This window comes from Hibiscus syriacus, unplaced genomic scaffold (assembly GCF_006381635.1).
Source record: "Hibiscus syriacus cultivar Baekdansim isolate YM2019G1 unplaced genomic scaffold, ASM638163v2 tig00110860_pilon, whole genome shotgun sequence".
In the NCBI taxonomy this organism is placed as follows: Eukaryota; Viridiplantae; Streptophyta; class Magnoliopsida; order Malvales; family Malvaceae; genus Hibiscus; species Hibiscus syriacus.
In genome coordinates, this window is record NW_024062891.1 from 97,324 (window position 1) to 112,938 (window position 15,615).

General features: G+C 32.6%; 1 pseudogene; it reads right to left on the reverse strand.

Moving 5' to 3' along the window:
- Nucleotides 1–3,790: 3,790 nt before the first annotated feature.
- LOC120143649 lies at nucleotides 3,791–7,683 on the reverse strand (annotated as a pseudogene).
- Nucleotides 7,684–15,615: the final 7,932 nt, after the last annotated feature.

Sequence of the window (15,615 nt, forward strand, 5' to 3'; positions counted from 1 at the left end):
AATTTGTAACAATCAGGAAATTTAAAAATAATATTTAATTAAAATTTAAAGATTTAATTGTGTAATTGATGAAAATTAGGGACTAAATTAATTGAATGGAAAACCTTAAATTAATTGAAGTGAAACGCTGCCAAACGCCGTGAATTTCAAGTCAAAGTCTCGACATTTTTTTAGCACCATCGCCGAGAAAATCTTAAATTCATCACCAATCGTTGCTCCGTTTTCGACACCTCCCGTACCATCGTGTTCCTTGTGTCGTTTCGAGTCTGCCGCTGTCATCCCTGGTCTCTGTAGACGGCGGCAAATGAGGAGCTGAGGCGGTCAAAGTTTTTGATTTGTTGAAATCGAGCTCTCCGCCGTTCAAAAATTTGAACTGAGCTTTGTAAGTACCTTGAAATCGCTCAAAATAATTTTTAGAAATTTTTCTGTGAATTTTACGATGTCGGAGGAGGTCCCACGCGCCCCACGCATCGCCACTGCGCGTGGGGAAGATTTAAGAAACCGATTTGACCGGTTACAACCCGACCCGACCCGTTGAACTGGTGATATTTTAATAATTATTTTTAAAATGGTGATATTTTGGTAATTATTTTCAAATTGTGCTATTTTCATAATTATTTTAAAATGGTGATATTTTTGTAATTATTTAAAAAAGATGATATTTTTGTAATTATTTTTAAAAAAAGGTGACAGTTTCGTAATTATTTAAAAAAGGGTGATATTTTTGTAAATATTTCTTCAAAGGGTGATAATTGTGTAAAATGGTTGATTATCTATTAACCACCTTTGACCGAAACTTTGATCGGCTTTGACCGGCCGTTAAACGACCGTTAATCTTTTTCGAGTATATTTATTCAGACATATTTTGACGTCCTGAATCCCTTTTTAGGGTCCTTTTTCACTAAATTCGAACCTGAAAGTCTTCAAATCGTCAGTCAAACCCGTTGACTTTGATTTTGACCAAGAATTCAAATTGCCGGAAGGTCATACTTTATATTTTCGACGTCCTGACTCTAATTCCGAAGTCCGTTTTGTCAAATTCTAACTCGAAATCCCTGAATCGAGCATGTGAACCCAAAAAGGCTTAATATTTTAATATTTTGGTTATTTATTTGAGATTTGGTTAAGGAATTGATTCAGTAAAATATTTTATGAAGGTACTCGTGTTCCACCTAAGCGATGATCAGTTAGGTCCGGAGTTATTCGTTCGTTATATCAGGCCGAACTGCGTACTACGAGAATTACTCGTAGGTTTCCGTATATTATTTAAATAAAGATTTAGATTATTTATATTAGGGTTCCAATATGAATTTTTTCAATTCGTAGGATCTAGCGCTGAAGCAGACCGTGATCGACAAACCCAATAATTAGCTTCCTTATCTGATTTCTCAGACTATTACAGGTGTGTTTCATGACGGTGTTATTTTACTGTTTTAAACTATCACATGAATTGTTTCAAATTGATGATGATTTTGAATATTGTTACGACATGATACCTGATTTCTGAATAATGGTTACCCGACACCTGATTTACCGGATATTACTGATCTGATTTATGGTTTCTGTAATTTCTGCATATGATTTTCAAGCATGAACCATTTTCATGTTTTAATTGATTAATATTCACTTTCACCTGAATACATACATGTTTATTATTGTCATTGGGGTATTATTGAGGAAAATATTTCAGGCTCCTTTGCTGTGTGCTCAGGGTAAGTCCTTATTGGAGTGCATGTGGGTGTATGGTTCTGGGGAACCTACACATTTTAGTAATCGGAGTGATTGGATGGGGAATTTATTACCGCAGGCTCCTTTGCTGTGTGCTCAGGGTAAGTCCTTATTGGTGTGCAGGTGAGTGTATGGTTCTGGGGAACCTGCACATTTTAGTAATCGAAGTGATTGGATGGGGAAGTTATTACCGTAGGCTCCTCGGCTTTGTGCTTAGAGTAAGTCCTTACTGGTGTGCAGGTGGGTGTATGGTTCTGGAGAACATACAAATTCTAGTAATCGGAGTGATTAGATGGAAATAGTGTTCATGTTTTTTTTCAACATATTTAATAAACTCATTTTTTACTGAAATATTTTATATGTGTTTAATTTTACATTGTATGAAACACACTGGGCTTTTTAGCTCATTCTGTAATTTTAACTTTTTTCAGATAATAACAGACAGTAAACTAGCAGATTTGGTATTAGGGGAGATCAACTACTTTATTTTGTACGAACATATATCTTTATATGTTTTTCAGTTGTATTTGATGACATGTATTTTGCTATCGTTTTGGATATATTTGTATTATCGATATTTTGTTCCGTATTATCTCTAATGTTTTATAAGTTACTTTAAATATAAAAAAAAACTCTGAATAGAATATATGACTACTTAAATTTAGGTCTAACTTACAAACTGAATCTGAGATTACAAAACCCATCATTAAGTTTTATCGCAACAAAACAATGTTTTATTTAGTTCATCTTAATTAAAAGGTTCTGCCGTTTGCCATGACATTGATTTCATTTTCGTCTTCAAGGCATTAAATGACAACAATATGCATCAAACCAAGCATGGTTGGAGGAGGATTAAAAGCATTTGATTAATAATAATATCGCTAACTTTCCAGACTATCTAATAGCACACAAATACATAAATTTTGACACCTACAAAATTATGGCTGTACCTGTGCCCATTTAATGACACAACAGTCAATTTTGTGTAATTTTTTTTCTAAATAATAGTTTAAGATAATTATAAAATAGTATTTACTTAAAAAATTTAATATATTGACAACGCAAATACATATTGTAAATATAATTGTTTAAACTTAAGACTTTTAGAAGTGTGATGATCTTGAAAAGTAATAAAAAATTTACGATTTTTTATTACAATAAATACGTGTGAGCCATATAGTGCATGCCTGCTATAATTGCCCATACTCACTGTGTCATCTTCTTCCTCTTGGCATCGAATTAATAAGAGGGAACAGAGAGTACAAAAATTACTCCATGGTGTTTTTTTTTTCGTTTTACAGTTGGCTTTATGTAGTGTGAGTGTCCCCATTTTGAAAAAAAGAAAAGAGTAGGGCAATGGCCCTCAAATAGTAACCTTAACATCAAGTCCTCAGACACATCAAAACCTACAAATTTACTCTCAGATTCTCTGTTTTGATTATGATTATTTTTACAGTTGGGTGTACTCCCACATTAAGGAAAAAGAGTTATAGGCGATGGCCCTAAAATGGTAACGTTAACATCAAGTCATTCGGCAAAGAGGGCCCTCTGCGTTTCTCTTTAAGCACTAAAACAAAATTCATTTAAATCGAACAAGACAAAAAACTACACAAGAAAATGACGATGACAATCCATCCTTCTGTACCTATTTCATTGCACCACCAAAATTGCAATTTTATTTGTCCTTTTTTTAAGGGAACTGCAGATAAATCAGATATCTAAGCTAAAGATACAAAAAGTAAAACAAAAAATTTCAATTCCTGCTCATTTTGTCTGCTCAGAGAGTGCCCATGGTTGTAAATGCTAGTTCTTGTCTTTATATAAATGCCAGAAAAATGGAAAATATACTCATTTATGAACAGTCTTGGCCAATAAGAATTGAACACTTTTGTAAATGCTCCAAATGTGTTTAGTACTATATATTTTGTATAAATATTTTCGAATCCTTAAATTTGAGGATAATTCGTTTTTAAACATATTTTACCATTGTGGTTACGAATATTAGCCTACCCTTTTTTTACAGCTTGCAGAACCGATCGTTAGGCATGCCTGGATATCAGGCAAATGAAAGATTTACCAAAAAAGGGTGTTAAAAGTTGTATATTAGAAGGGAAAAGAGAGCAATAAGCTACAAAGTTAAGTGCGAGAAGAATAATTTAAAGGCCACTCTCTTTTTTATCAAGTCGCTATCAGAACACCAACTTTCTACGAATTCCTGGGATGTCATTACTTTCCCCGGCCAAAGCAGCGAGATCTCCTATGGTTTCGCCGATTAGGTCTCGAAATATTAGCCGTTCGATGTCGAGGACAGCTTCGGGCATCTCTATGGGGCAACCTTCCCACCCGTTGATGGCATCCTCAGCAAGGTCCTTTCTTAACACACCACAAATGACCTGGAACAAGTCATCCGATGTGTCCCTCTCACGAATCTTTTGGAATTCGGACCAAATTTGTTGCAATGATGTCTTCCCGGACCCCGAGTTCGTGACCGGGAGGAATTTCCATGGCGGTAATTGCTTCTTTCGGTTGAGAATTTCATTGATGGTGTCAAATATAAGCTTCCTTTGGAGTCTAGACACTTTGGAAGTGTCTTTGCCCTTCACATATTGTTGCTTCTCCAGTAATAAAAAGACATCAGAACCATCATGCAAGTAATAGGAAGCTCTGAGGATGTCAGAAATGTAGATAAAATCACAATCATCTTTGTCTGCGGATTTTGATTCAAGAGATAAGATTGCAGGACTCCACATTTCATCTTCTGATTCACCAAGCTGATCTGATAATATAATACATGAAAAGAGAAAATTTTAAAATCTCAGTTCCAGGCTTTGATTGAAGATTTGCACAAACCCAAAAATAGTTTTGTTTTTAGTTTAGTTTCCATCCCAACATTGATTGATGTAGAAACAAAGTCAACATCAGTACGGAATATGAGTCTATGACAATAACAAAGGCTTAAAACATTAAACATACTGATGGAAGACGATTTATGATGTATCAAATATAATATGGGTAACTTCTTATTTAGTTACTTACTTATTTTTGTAGTTTCATTTTGGTCACTTAATTTTTTTCAAAATCATATTTAATACTACGTTTTGATTTTATTTTGATCATTTATTCTTAAAAAAGAAACAAAACTATTAACATAATAATTTTTTTAATAATGACATAATATTATCTCATAATAATATGTCAAAATCAATGTTAATTTTAAAAAAAATATTTAAGTATAATAAAAAGAAAAAAAGTACTAAATTCATCGTCGCTTTCACTCTATTTCCCATATGCACGTAGTTTAAAAATTTTAGCACAGAAGTGGGACCATTTTCGTACAATTATCAAGGCAGCATGGGATACTCTAAAATCTAATGGCCTCCAACGGCCACCTGTCAGGTAAAACTCAGCAAAAGTACGATTATTTTACCCTTTTCTCGCATCCGGTAAATTTTGTTTTGCATTAAATGGTAGAGATTTCAGTTTTTCTGTTTAGAGCCGATCGTCGAATACAATTTCTGTTCAGTATTTTACTGTTTTCGAGTTTGACCCACAAATATTTCCCGACGGTTCGGGCATGAATCCGTCCCAAAAAGAAGTGGTTTGACTAATCATGGATTAATTAAACAAATAAAAGTCTAAGCCTTTGAATGAGACTCTTGTTTGACAAATAAGCAAAGTCAGGCCTAGGGCTAAACTACAATGAGACATACGTCACTCACTATTCATATGCTAAAATCTAGCCAATCAAAATCACTACGTAGACTTCTTAACTTTTATATCAAAATTTGTTTTATTTTGATTATTTAATTATTTTTTTAAATCATAAATATTATAATTTGAAAAATCACCATTATTATTTTTTAAATAAATAATCAAAATGAAATAAAAATTAAATGATAAATATAATTTAAAAAAAATTATTTGAATGATCGACGGAATAAAAATAATACTTGGGATACTCAAGTATAATTTACCCTAAAAAAACAAGCACTAGAACTTTTTTCCGTACCTTTGAAATCAATGCTCCGTTTCATGACAGGGGAAGGAGACGACTCTTCCTTGTAAAGCGACGAATCAAGTACGGAGACCGGACTCGGCTGCAACTCAGCCGTTGCAGCAGCCATCTCAGCAATGCTGTGAAGCAACTTATCGCATTTTTCCCGAAGGTTCTTCCCTTCCTTGAAGTTCTCCACCTTAGATTTCTGTAACACCCAATGTGTCATAACAATAAATTACCGGTTCGAATGGATACGATAGTTAAGCAAATTTAATTTAGTAATTTGAGCAAATTTTTACCTCCGTATCGGCTTGATCCTCCGCTGGAATAAATACCTTCTCTTCTTTATCATAAATCTCAGCTAATGGTTTCTTGTTCAGGGGTAATTTATTGGTCGAATGATCTAATCCGGTTCTTCTCACATTGACCCGAGGGGACTGAACCGTATTCACTCTTCTCTGCTCTAAATTACCATTCCCTCTCCTCTGTGTTTCTACAATCAGTGGCCTTCTGTTGGGACTCCTGACGCCACAATCATTCCTACCTGGAGAAACTGAACCCTTACTCCTGCTTTGGTTCCGGACATTCCGTTTAATCTCCGGCTGATCACGTCTAGGACTCAAAGTCGGCGGTGAGTCAATATTCAAGTTCCGGCGAGGTCTTGGTCTTGACCGATAACTTGAAGGAGGCGAATCTTTGCCAATTCTTCTGACGGCTGAAGCCGGTTGTCTTCCCGGTTTGATAACGACAATTGGAGATTGTTCATGTTGATAAACAAAGTTCCTGTTATTCGTTTCGATTCGAGATTTCTTAGTGTGTAGAAGGCCTTTGAGCTGCAAGCTTCGAGGATTTGCTTTAGAGTCTCGAGATCTTTCGATGGCTCATCGATTCCACTCATCTTAAGACGTTTCTCAATCCCTCCGTAGATGGAAGTGGTTTGTTTTCGTTCGGGAAAGAAATCTGCCGAATCGTAGAAGCATTTTTCTCTGTCCATTCCTCGAACTGGAGCTTGAACCGGTTCAGCTCTAGCATTACTTAAGCTTTCTGATCTATTGAGGTTAAAACGATCTTGTTTGGCTCCATTTTCTCTTACGACATTGCTCAAAACCCCTCCATTTTGGAAATTTGGTTGCTGGCTTTGTTTTGAATGGAAATTAACTCCGTCAATGAAACGATGTGAAACAGATCTCGACCTCTTGCTTCTGAAGCGCATCTTCGGAGCTCCAATTTTCTGTTCGGTTCAGTATTCGAATCCGGAAACGGTTCCAGTCCCATGAGCCTAGCTATTACGCTTGGTGACCGTAGTTGTTTATAGTTATCATCCGCCTCATATTCTACCCTGTTACTTTCGCATCGGTTGGTAGAAAATATGGAGGCGTTCGTACGGATCTCCCGGGGTTTAAGGCTTCCTTTAGCATCAACGACAGCTCTGCTATCAAGAGAAAGCCTTGGAGCTTCCTTGAATTTCCATGGCGACCTCGCGCTACCTTCTTTGCATTCAAAAATTGTAAGGGGAAGAGATGATTTGCTCTGATTACCAGTCGGCGTGGTACGTTCCCGCACCGGAGATTGCTTCGAACGGTCCGGTGATGCTGCTACTCGAACTTGTGGCTGTTTATCTAATTCTCTCGATTTTGCTGGTGACCCAACGGCCTTCTCTTCCTCCGTCGTCGTTTCACTTGGCTGAAAAAAACTAGTCAATAAAACAAGAGAAACTAACGTAAATAATACAGAGATTTCAAAAAAAAAAAAACCAACCGGCGTCGACGTGGGAGGAAGGCGCTTAGTGGAGTAAAGGCGTTTGCCGGAAAGAATCTGATGACGATCAAAGATCTGAAGGAAACCAGCCATGCATCCCATTTGTTTCCCTATTTGCTTCTCAAGATTTTGCTCTGGCAATATATTACCCATCATCATTTTTCCTAGTTTGTTATTTCACCCTCGTATTAAACTCAATAATCTCTTCTTGCTAACAAACCTAATCTTCTGGGTAGACTTGCATCCTCAAATAGTTATCCATGAATGATTGCAAGTTTCTTTTCCCCCTGCTTTGTGGCTGAGGTTTTGCGACAGCGGTCTCAATGCGCATCTCCCGCTTTTCTCGTCTTTAAAGGGGTGGGCGAAGTCGAGGAAAAAGAGCAGTGGGTGTGGGGCAAGTGAAAATGCCCTTACTTTTTATGAAAATGACAAATTAGTGCATTAGAGGGCAAAAGCCAATGAATTTTACGGGTTTGGACTTTGGATAGAGAAAGGCCAACATACTTGGATTTGGTTTAAATTTTCTTCGGACAACGCAAGAGTCGATGTCTCGTGACGTAAAATGTTAATGATTTAAGTGGGAGATATAGTTTATCCATATGAGCATCAAATCTAAGTTCAAGATCATGATATAGTGTGCGACCTTTTTATCCAGTAATGAAATATAATTTTATATTGGAGTAAATTTGTTTTTAAAAATAGAGATAAATTTATATAATTTTATAGTATAAAAATAAATTATTAATTAAAATACAATGATTAGTAAATTATTTGATAATTTGAAAATTTAAATAACTAATTCTCTCATCAATCTTTCTAATTCATTCTGCTTACTCCATGAAACCCATTAAAAGTTTTATTTCATGAGTTCAGCCTTTTTTCTTCTTCTTAACACTAGCTCAGTCTATTTTTTTTATGTCAAGTCACGTGTAGTGATTAATTTATTTTGATCCGGTTATTATTGGATTTTAATTAATTAAATGGATAAATTTATAAAAATCCACATAATAATAGATCCACGTTGTTAACTGAAATTGCATTAATTATAGTTCAATAAGGCCTAATGTTAAATTAATCCCTAATATTTATGTAATTGGTTATTTTAGTTTATATATATATATTGAAAGTATTTTAGTTTTTAATATTTTATTTTTGGTCAAAATAATCATGTTGAATGAAAATCGTTAGTTGATTAACTATCAACGCATATCACTGATGTGATTTTTTTATATGTGTTAAATTATTAACGTATCACATATCATATCATCCAATGTGATGACGTGGTGTATCTCACATCACCTAAGGTGATGTCGTAATATATGTCTCATCTCCTAATGTGATGACGTGATATGTATCACGTCACACAATTAAGCACATATGAAAATATTATGTTAACAACACGTGTTGATCATTAGTTAACTAATAATTTTCACTTAGCATGAGTCATTTTGATAAAAACTTACAACGTTGGAAATAGAATATTAAAAAATCAGATAAATAAATTTTAGGAACTAATTTTAACATAATGTATTTAAATAATTAGAAATTAAGTTATTTTTTCTCTCTATAAACTTATTTCAAAACCCACATTAATTATGAAAATTAGATAAACCATTGATCTTAAACTTGGGTGAACTATTGAAATGATCATTTTTATTTTATAAGTGTTTATTTTTGCTCTTCAAATTTAAAAGGTTAACATTTTGATTATTTATTTTATCATTATATAATCAGTTGGTAGAGCACAAGGTTCTTAACTTGAGGTCGTGGGATCGAGTCCTATGGAGGGCATTTCATAATTCGGAGGTCTCCTACGGAAGCTGCTCTCAACCTAGTGTTGGGGACAACCTACTATCTTACCTCCCCTTACCCCATTACATATGAAAACAAGGGACAACCATGTTATTAATTTATAACATTTTGATCATTATAGTATTAAATATTATTAATTTGTTGAAAACAACGTTAATAAAAAATATTAATTTTTAATTTGATCTATGACCTTAAAATAAAATATTAAATTGATCCCCCAAATTTTAACTAAAATATCAAACTCTTAAAATTTAAGTAAAATGTCTATTTAATACATAAATCCCATCAAATTCTCTTATTCACCCATTAGAATCTCCATGATAACTAGGTGAACGACGGGGAAGAATTGCAAATCCGATGGTAACATTGCCACGTACGACGAATCACCACCGTTTTATCTACCCTAGTTGAGGGTCCATCGAAAGGTTCATACACAATTAGTCGCCAGATACATCGCTCCAAATTTCCTGTAAAATTAGCATGCCGCTCTTTGCGAGACGGCTACTAAAGAGAGATATAGTCGACTTCATCCGGGCCTTGTCGAGAAGGATGGATTGATGGGAGCGGATGAGGATCGTTGTCCTTGAAATTTTTAAAGTTTTTTATTTTTTTGTATATTTTTATTAGTAATTTGTTTTTTTTCCTTAAAATCTTATAAATTTATTCTCATCTAAAATTTTATAAATTCGTTCCTAATCTAAAATCTTACTTCTACCCCCAATTTGATAACATTGACAATCGAGGACATTGATTTTTCATTTGACAAAAGGTCACAGTGACACTGCAGCCCGCAAGTAATTGAACAGCCTTTGTTGAGTTATCGGCATCCAAACTGAAGTAGCAGTGCTCAGAACAACCCCAAAAGGCTCACCAGGATCAGGATAAATCACCATTCCGATCCATCACCCTTACATCTTCGCCCACAGTACAAACATAAACACCTTGTGCTCACTCAAAGCACAAATTCCGGCGTTGAAGTTACATGTCATGCGTCGTGCAAGCTATAACATGCTTTTCCAATTAGAATGTTCCTTGCAGAATCGGACAAACCGAACTCAACTAATACGGTTAGGAACCAAAGCTGAAAAAACATGAAATACAATATTCGTATGTTAGATATTGATTGAAATTCTAATTAAAAATACTTTAACTATATACAACAGTCTAATTAAAAAGAAAAAATCTGTATACCAAAGCAGACGAAAGAAGTGATAAAGTAATGAAAATATATTATAACCAAAAAACGAAAAAAGTAATGGAAATAAATAAATATCCCTTTTCTTTCAATCTTAAAAGTTCAAAGATTCAATGCACGACTAACCTTGACCGAAAAAAAACAAACATAAAATGATAAAAGCACCTACAACATAAACCAGCCTGACCTGTTTGCCAAAACGGGTACATGACCACTGCACTTCCAGAACTTCCGTTATACACGGCTGCACCATTTCTCCCTCATTCATTACTGAACTTACGAGCCATGTCATAATGAGACGCGTAGAGAACCTTAAGTTTGTTGGTCCGAAATAATTCATGTATATTCAGACCAAGTGTCTTGCAAATAAGTTTTGTTAATTCTCAAAATTTACAAGTTGAAATAAAGCTAGCACGACCTAAGAGACCTAGTAATTAAAGGGATTATTGTTATATTTAGAGATTTTGAATTTGAGTATATTGTCTATAAAGATATTTGAGTGTTTATTATCAAATGAATGAAAGTTTTTGAATAAATATTATCTTATAAAAAAAAAGTTGGGATAAGACTATTCCTAGTAAGTGTAATTGCTTCACTAAGGAAGAATCATTAGCTGAAAGTGAATGACTTTAGCTTTACACTTTCCCTTGCTTGTTCGGTTAGTTAATTGGTCAATGATTTTAGTGTATCTCGTCTCGGTATCGGAAATAATCTCAAAATCTTCAACATACTCGAGGAAATCAATATATGAATTTGAAAATAACCCCTTTTTTCCCATTCCCAATCTTTTATTTTATTTATTTATTTATTATATCACTAAGCTCGAACCGTTAAGCTTTCCAATTTTGAGTATCCTATGTCCTAGGAGTAACTTCCGGCAGTAAGATCTTGGGATTGTCTCAAGAAAGGTAGACTAATATACGGTTAATATACGGCGTTATCATATATATTAAAAGATATTTGATAAATTCAGTTTAGCGCTATCCGAAATATCGAGTAATAATAATGTAATAGGTGGAAATCATGAAGAAATATTAAAAAATTCGGTAACCGGCAAACTTAGTTTGTCGGTTTGTGTCGATATTTTATAAAAATATATTGATCCATAATAATATAACATGTAAAAAAATGACAAAACCGGTCTATAAATGATAAACCAGGTAAAACGCTACCGGATATATTGAAAATATCGATACTTTATAAAAATGTATCGATCTATAACAATATAACAGGTAAAAAAATAACAAAATTAGTTTATAAATGACAAAACAGGTAAAGCGCTACCGGATATATTGAAAGTGTCGATACTTTATAAAAATGTATCGATCCACCATATTAATATAACAGGTAAAAAAATGACAAAACCGGTCTATAAATGACAAAACAGGTAAAGCGCTACTAGATATATTGAAAGTGTCGATACTTTATAAAAATGTATCGATCCATAACAATATAACATGTAAAAAAATGACAAAACCGGTCTATAAATAACAAAACAGATAAAGTGCTACCGGATATGTTGATAGTGTCGATACTTTATTATAAGTATCGACACTTTTGGAATTTAAAATAGAAGAAGTTGTAGCACTAATAAAGTGTCGATACTTTATAAAAATGTATCGATCCATAACAATATAACAGGTAAAAATATGACAAAACCGGTCTCGAAATGACAAAACCGGTAAAGGACTACCGGATATGTTGAAAGTGTCGATACTTTATTATAAACATCGACACTTTTGGAATTTAAAAGAAAAGAAGTTATAGCGCCAATAAAGTATCGATACTTTATAAAAATGTATCGATCCATAACAATATAACAGGTAAAAATATGACAAAATCGGTTCGAAATGACAAAACCGGTAATAAAAAAGTGTGATTGTGTGGTCATTTTTATTTCAGAATTTTATTTTTTAATATAAAAAGTTGGACATTTTAAACAAAATCGTAAGAAAAGAACAAAAACTTTGCAGTAATAAAATAATAACATTAAGAAATCCACCATGTTATCAGTTTCTCAAATAACAAAAACCCATAAACAGGTAAATTTACAATGTAACCAATAAAAATATACTCATTAATTAGCAAATAGGTTTACATTATGTATCGATACTCTTTAAATATGTGTCGATACTTTTTTCCCAAAATGAAAGCACAACAAGGTGCACGCGTAAAGTGTCGATACATTTAAAATTGTATCAATCCCAAAAATATCAAAACCGATAATTATAATGTAATAGGTAAATTTGTAATGTTATCGGTTTAAATATATATGTTTAGTTAGAAAATATGTCAATATAAGAGCTACATACATTATATAAGTATTACCTAATATATTATTGTACTTGATAATATTTCGGTTAAATGATATAACATAACCGATCTAAATTTTAACATGTCACTTATTTAACAGGTCACGTCATTTTTTAGCTGTTTTTTAAACGCCTTCCAGCACAGCAGAAGTTCCCTAAGATCCTTCTTGCTGTATCGACGTAAGTGTACCAGAAAATTCACATTTTCTTAAGTGGTAAGCGTCCAGTTTTTCCCTGTTACCAAACAGAATCAACTTTTGTGAAGGCACATTTTCTGTGACATGGCAAATTAGTATACAGGACCTTAAATAATGAAGATAAAGTGGGGTTTCCAAAACTTTGTAGAGGGTCAGGCTGAAGCCTTTATCTCCTCATGTGACTTGTCTATACACTTTACTAATAAACTGAAGGAAAAAAAATCTGGGTTGCACCATGTGAGAGGAGCCTATATTGCTCTTTTGTACACTGCCTCTGAACTCGAACCTATATCTATACATATAGGTCCTATTCATGTATACTAATTATTATGTGTCAAGAAACTGAAATAAGCATGTTGAACCCTTTTTTTCTCTTTTTGATATTTTCTTTTACCCATCTTCAATTAACACATATATATATATATATTATATATACATTTATAGGACATTTTGGACTAAGGAAATCAAGGCTGAGATTAACCCATTGTTCTTTTGATCACTTACTTATTATTTAATTTCTATTTTGATCATTCGACTATTAATTTTTAAAATCATATTTAACGTTATATTTTGATTTTATTTTTGTTACATGCTATTAGAAAGTTAACAATAATATTGTTGTGACAATTTTTTATTATTATTTTTCAATGCCGATGTGGTATTACCTTTTTAATACACTAAACTAAATTTAATAATACTCTCAAAAATAACATATACGCAATTGCTCTGTTGTAAATAAAATTAATAGATTATTCTAATATATGCTTCCCCCAACATTTTGATGCCAAGTTGAAGTACATACGTTGGTGAACAAGAGTCATCCCCAACATTGGTCAAAATCTCACAACTTTCTAAATCTGATAGCACATGACTCATCATTTTTACCATTTTTCCTTTAAAAAGTTGGGGGCTGTAATTGGAAGCAAACTATTATTAATTATCAAAGCAGCATGCACATGACTAAAACGTAATCTTTTTCTCTCATTTTATTTGATAAATTGGGTGCATTTTTTCTTTTTCTTTTTCTTTTTTTTAAAGGAGAGATTTGGGTGTATCGAAGGAAGTAAACAAACACCATAACAGGATAACAGCTATCATAATCCCAATTCTCTGATAACGATTTATTAATTCCCCTTAAAATTATATTATACCCTATAAAGTTTGAAATGTCTATATAAAGAAAAATATATTTTTATTATTATATATTATATGTCAGCAAATTCATAAATGTTCTTTTTGCAATTTTATCTTATTCGTATATGAATATATATACATATAAATATTTGTTTGTAAATTAATCTAAATTGTAATTTGATTTCTAAATTGCTCGTCCTAAGATTGTGGTTTATTGTTGGGTCAATAAGAGGACAGCCCAACCTTAAACTGAAAATGGGCATTTCTTTAAAGCCGGGGTAATGGAAAGGCCATTGAGCGTCAACTGGCTCCTGGAATTAGAATAATGGAAGAGTGGAAAATGGATAGCAACTAACAAAATCATTAAAGCTTCTTTCAATAAAAGACACATTATAATAATAAATAAATAAGGTAATGAGCAGAGATGGACGCATTCTAATAATAATAAACTCATAACCATAAATTTAAATAAATTTTTAAATATTTAACATTATCTATGAGGTGAAAAATCATTTTTTTCATTATTAAAAACATTCTCAAATTCTCTTAAACCAAAGTCAATGAAGAACTTAAGAAAATGGACTACGTAATTCTTTAATAAAGTTTGGACAGAACAGGATAAAAAGGAGAAAATGAAGGTGCCTATGACCTTTATAGAGAGTTCTTTGAATTGAGCTGAAGTCTGGACTGCTATGTGATCCACAAAAGGAATCTTAAGGAATGTAGGTAGAATTTTATTTTAGGGTTAATTTACGAGGCGGTGAATTCATAAAATTTAGACGATGAAAAAAAACTATTAATTGAAAATATGATGAAAATAAATTTTGAGTTATTCGAGTTACGAGTTCTATTTTATAACTCAAACTTTATTTGATTTTTTTTCTTCAGTTGAGTCGAGTTAAGTTTATGTTTAAATTTAATTATAAATATTTATAATATTATGATAATATTTGATTCTAATTTAAACGATTTTCTATAATCAAACACAATACATTTTTTTCATATGTGGTATACATGTATCATACGAAATTGAGGAACTCGACTCAAACTTGAAAACAAATCCATTAATTACTAAAAAATTTGAGATATTCGAGTTCTATTTTATAACTCGAATCGAATTTATAAAATTACGAGTTGAATCTATTTGAATGGAGTCGAAAAAAATCAATTTTTTAAATCGAAATGAGTTTACTTACCCTAGTAGTATAAAATGGGTAAATTACACTATTTCTCACTGAACTATACTCTCTCTCCTATTTTCTTCATCCAACTTTCAATTTTTCAAATTTACTCATTAAACTTTACAAATTAAATCATTTTGTTCACTCTAATGCTAACTATTTAACGTTATTATGACATGACACTAGAAATGATATAAGCATCAAAACGATGTTGTTTTTAAAAACTCAAATATACATCAAACAAAACGACGTTGTTTCGAATCCATTATAAAATATATTTTTTCTTCATTTCTTTCTTTTT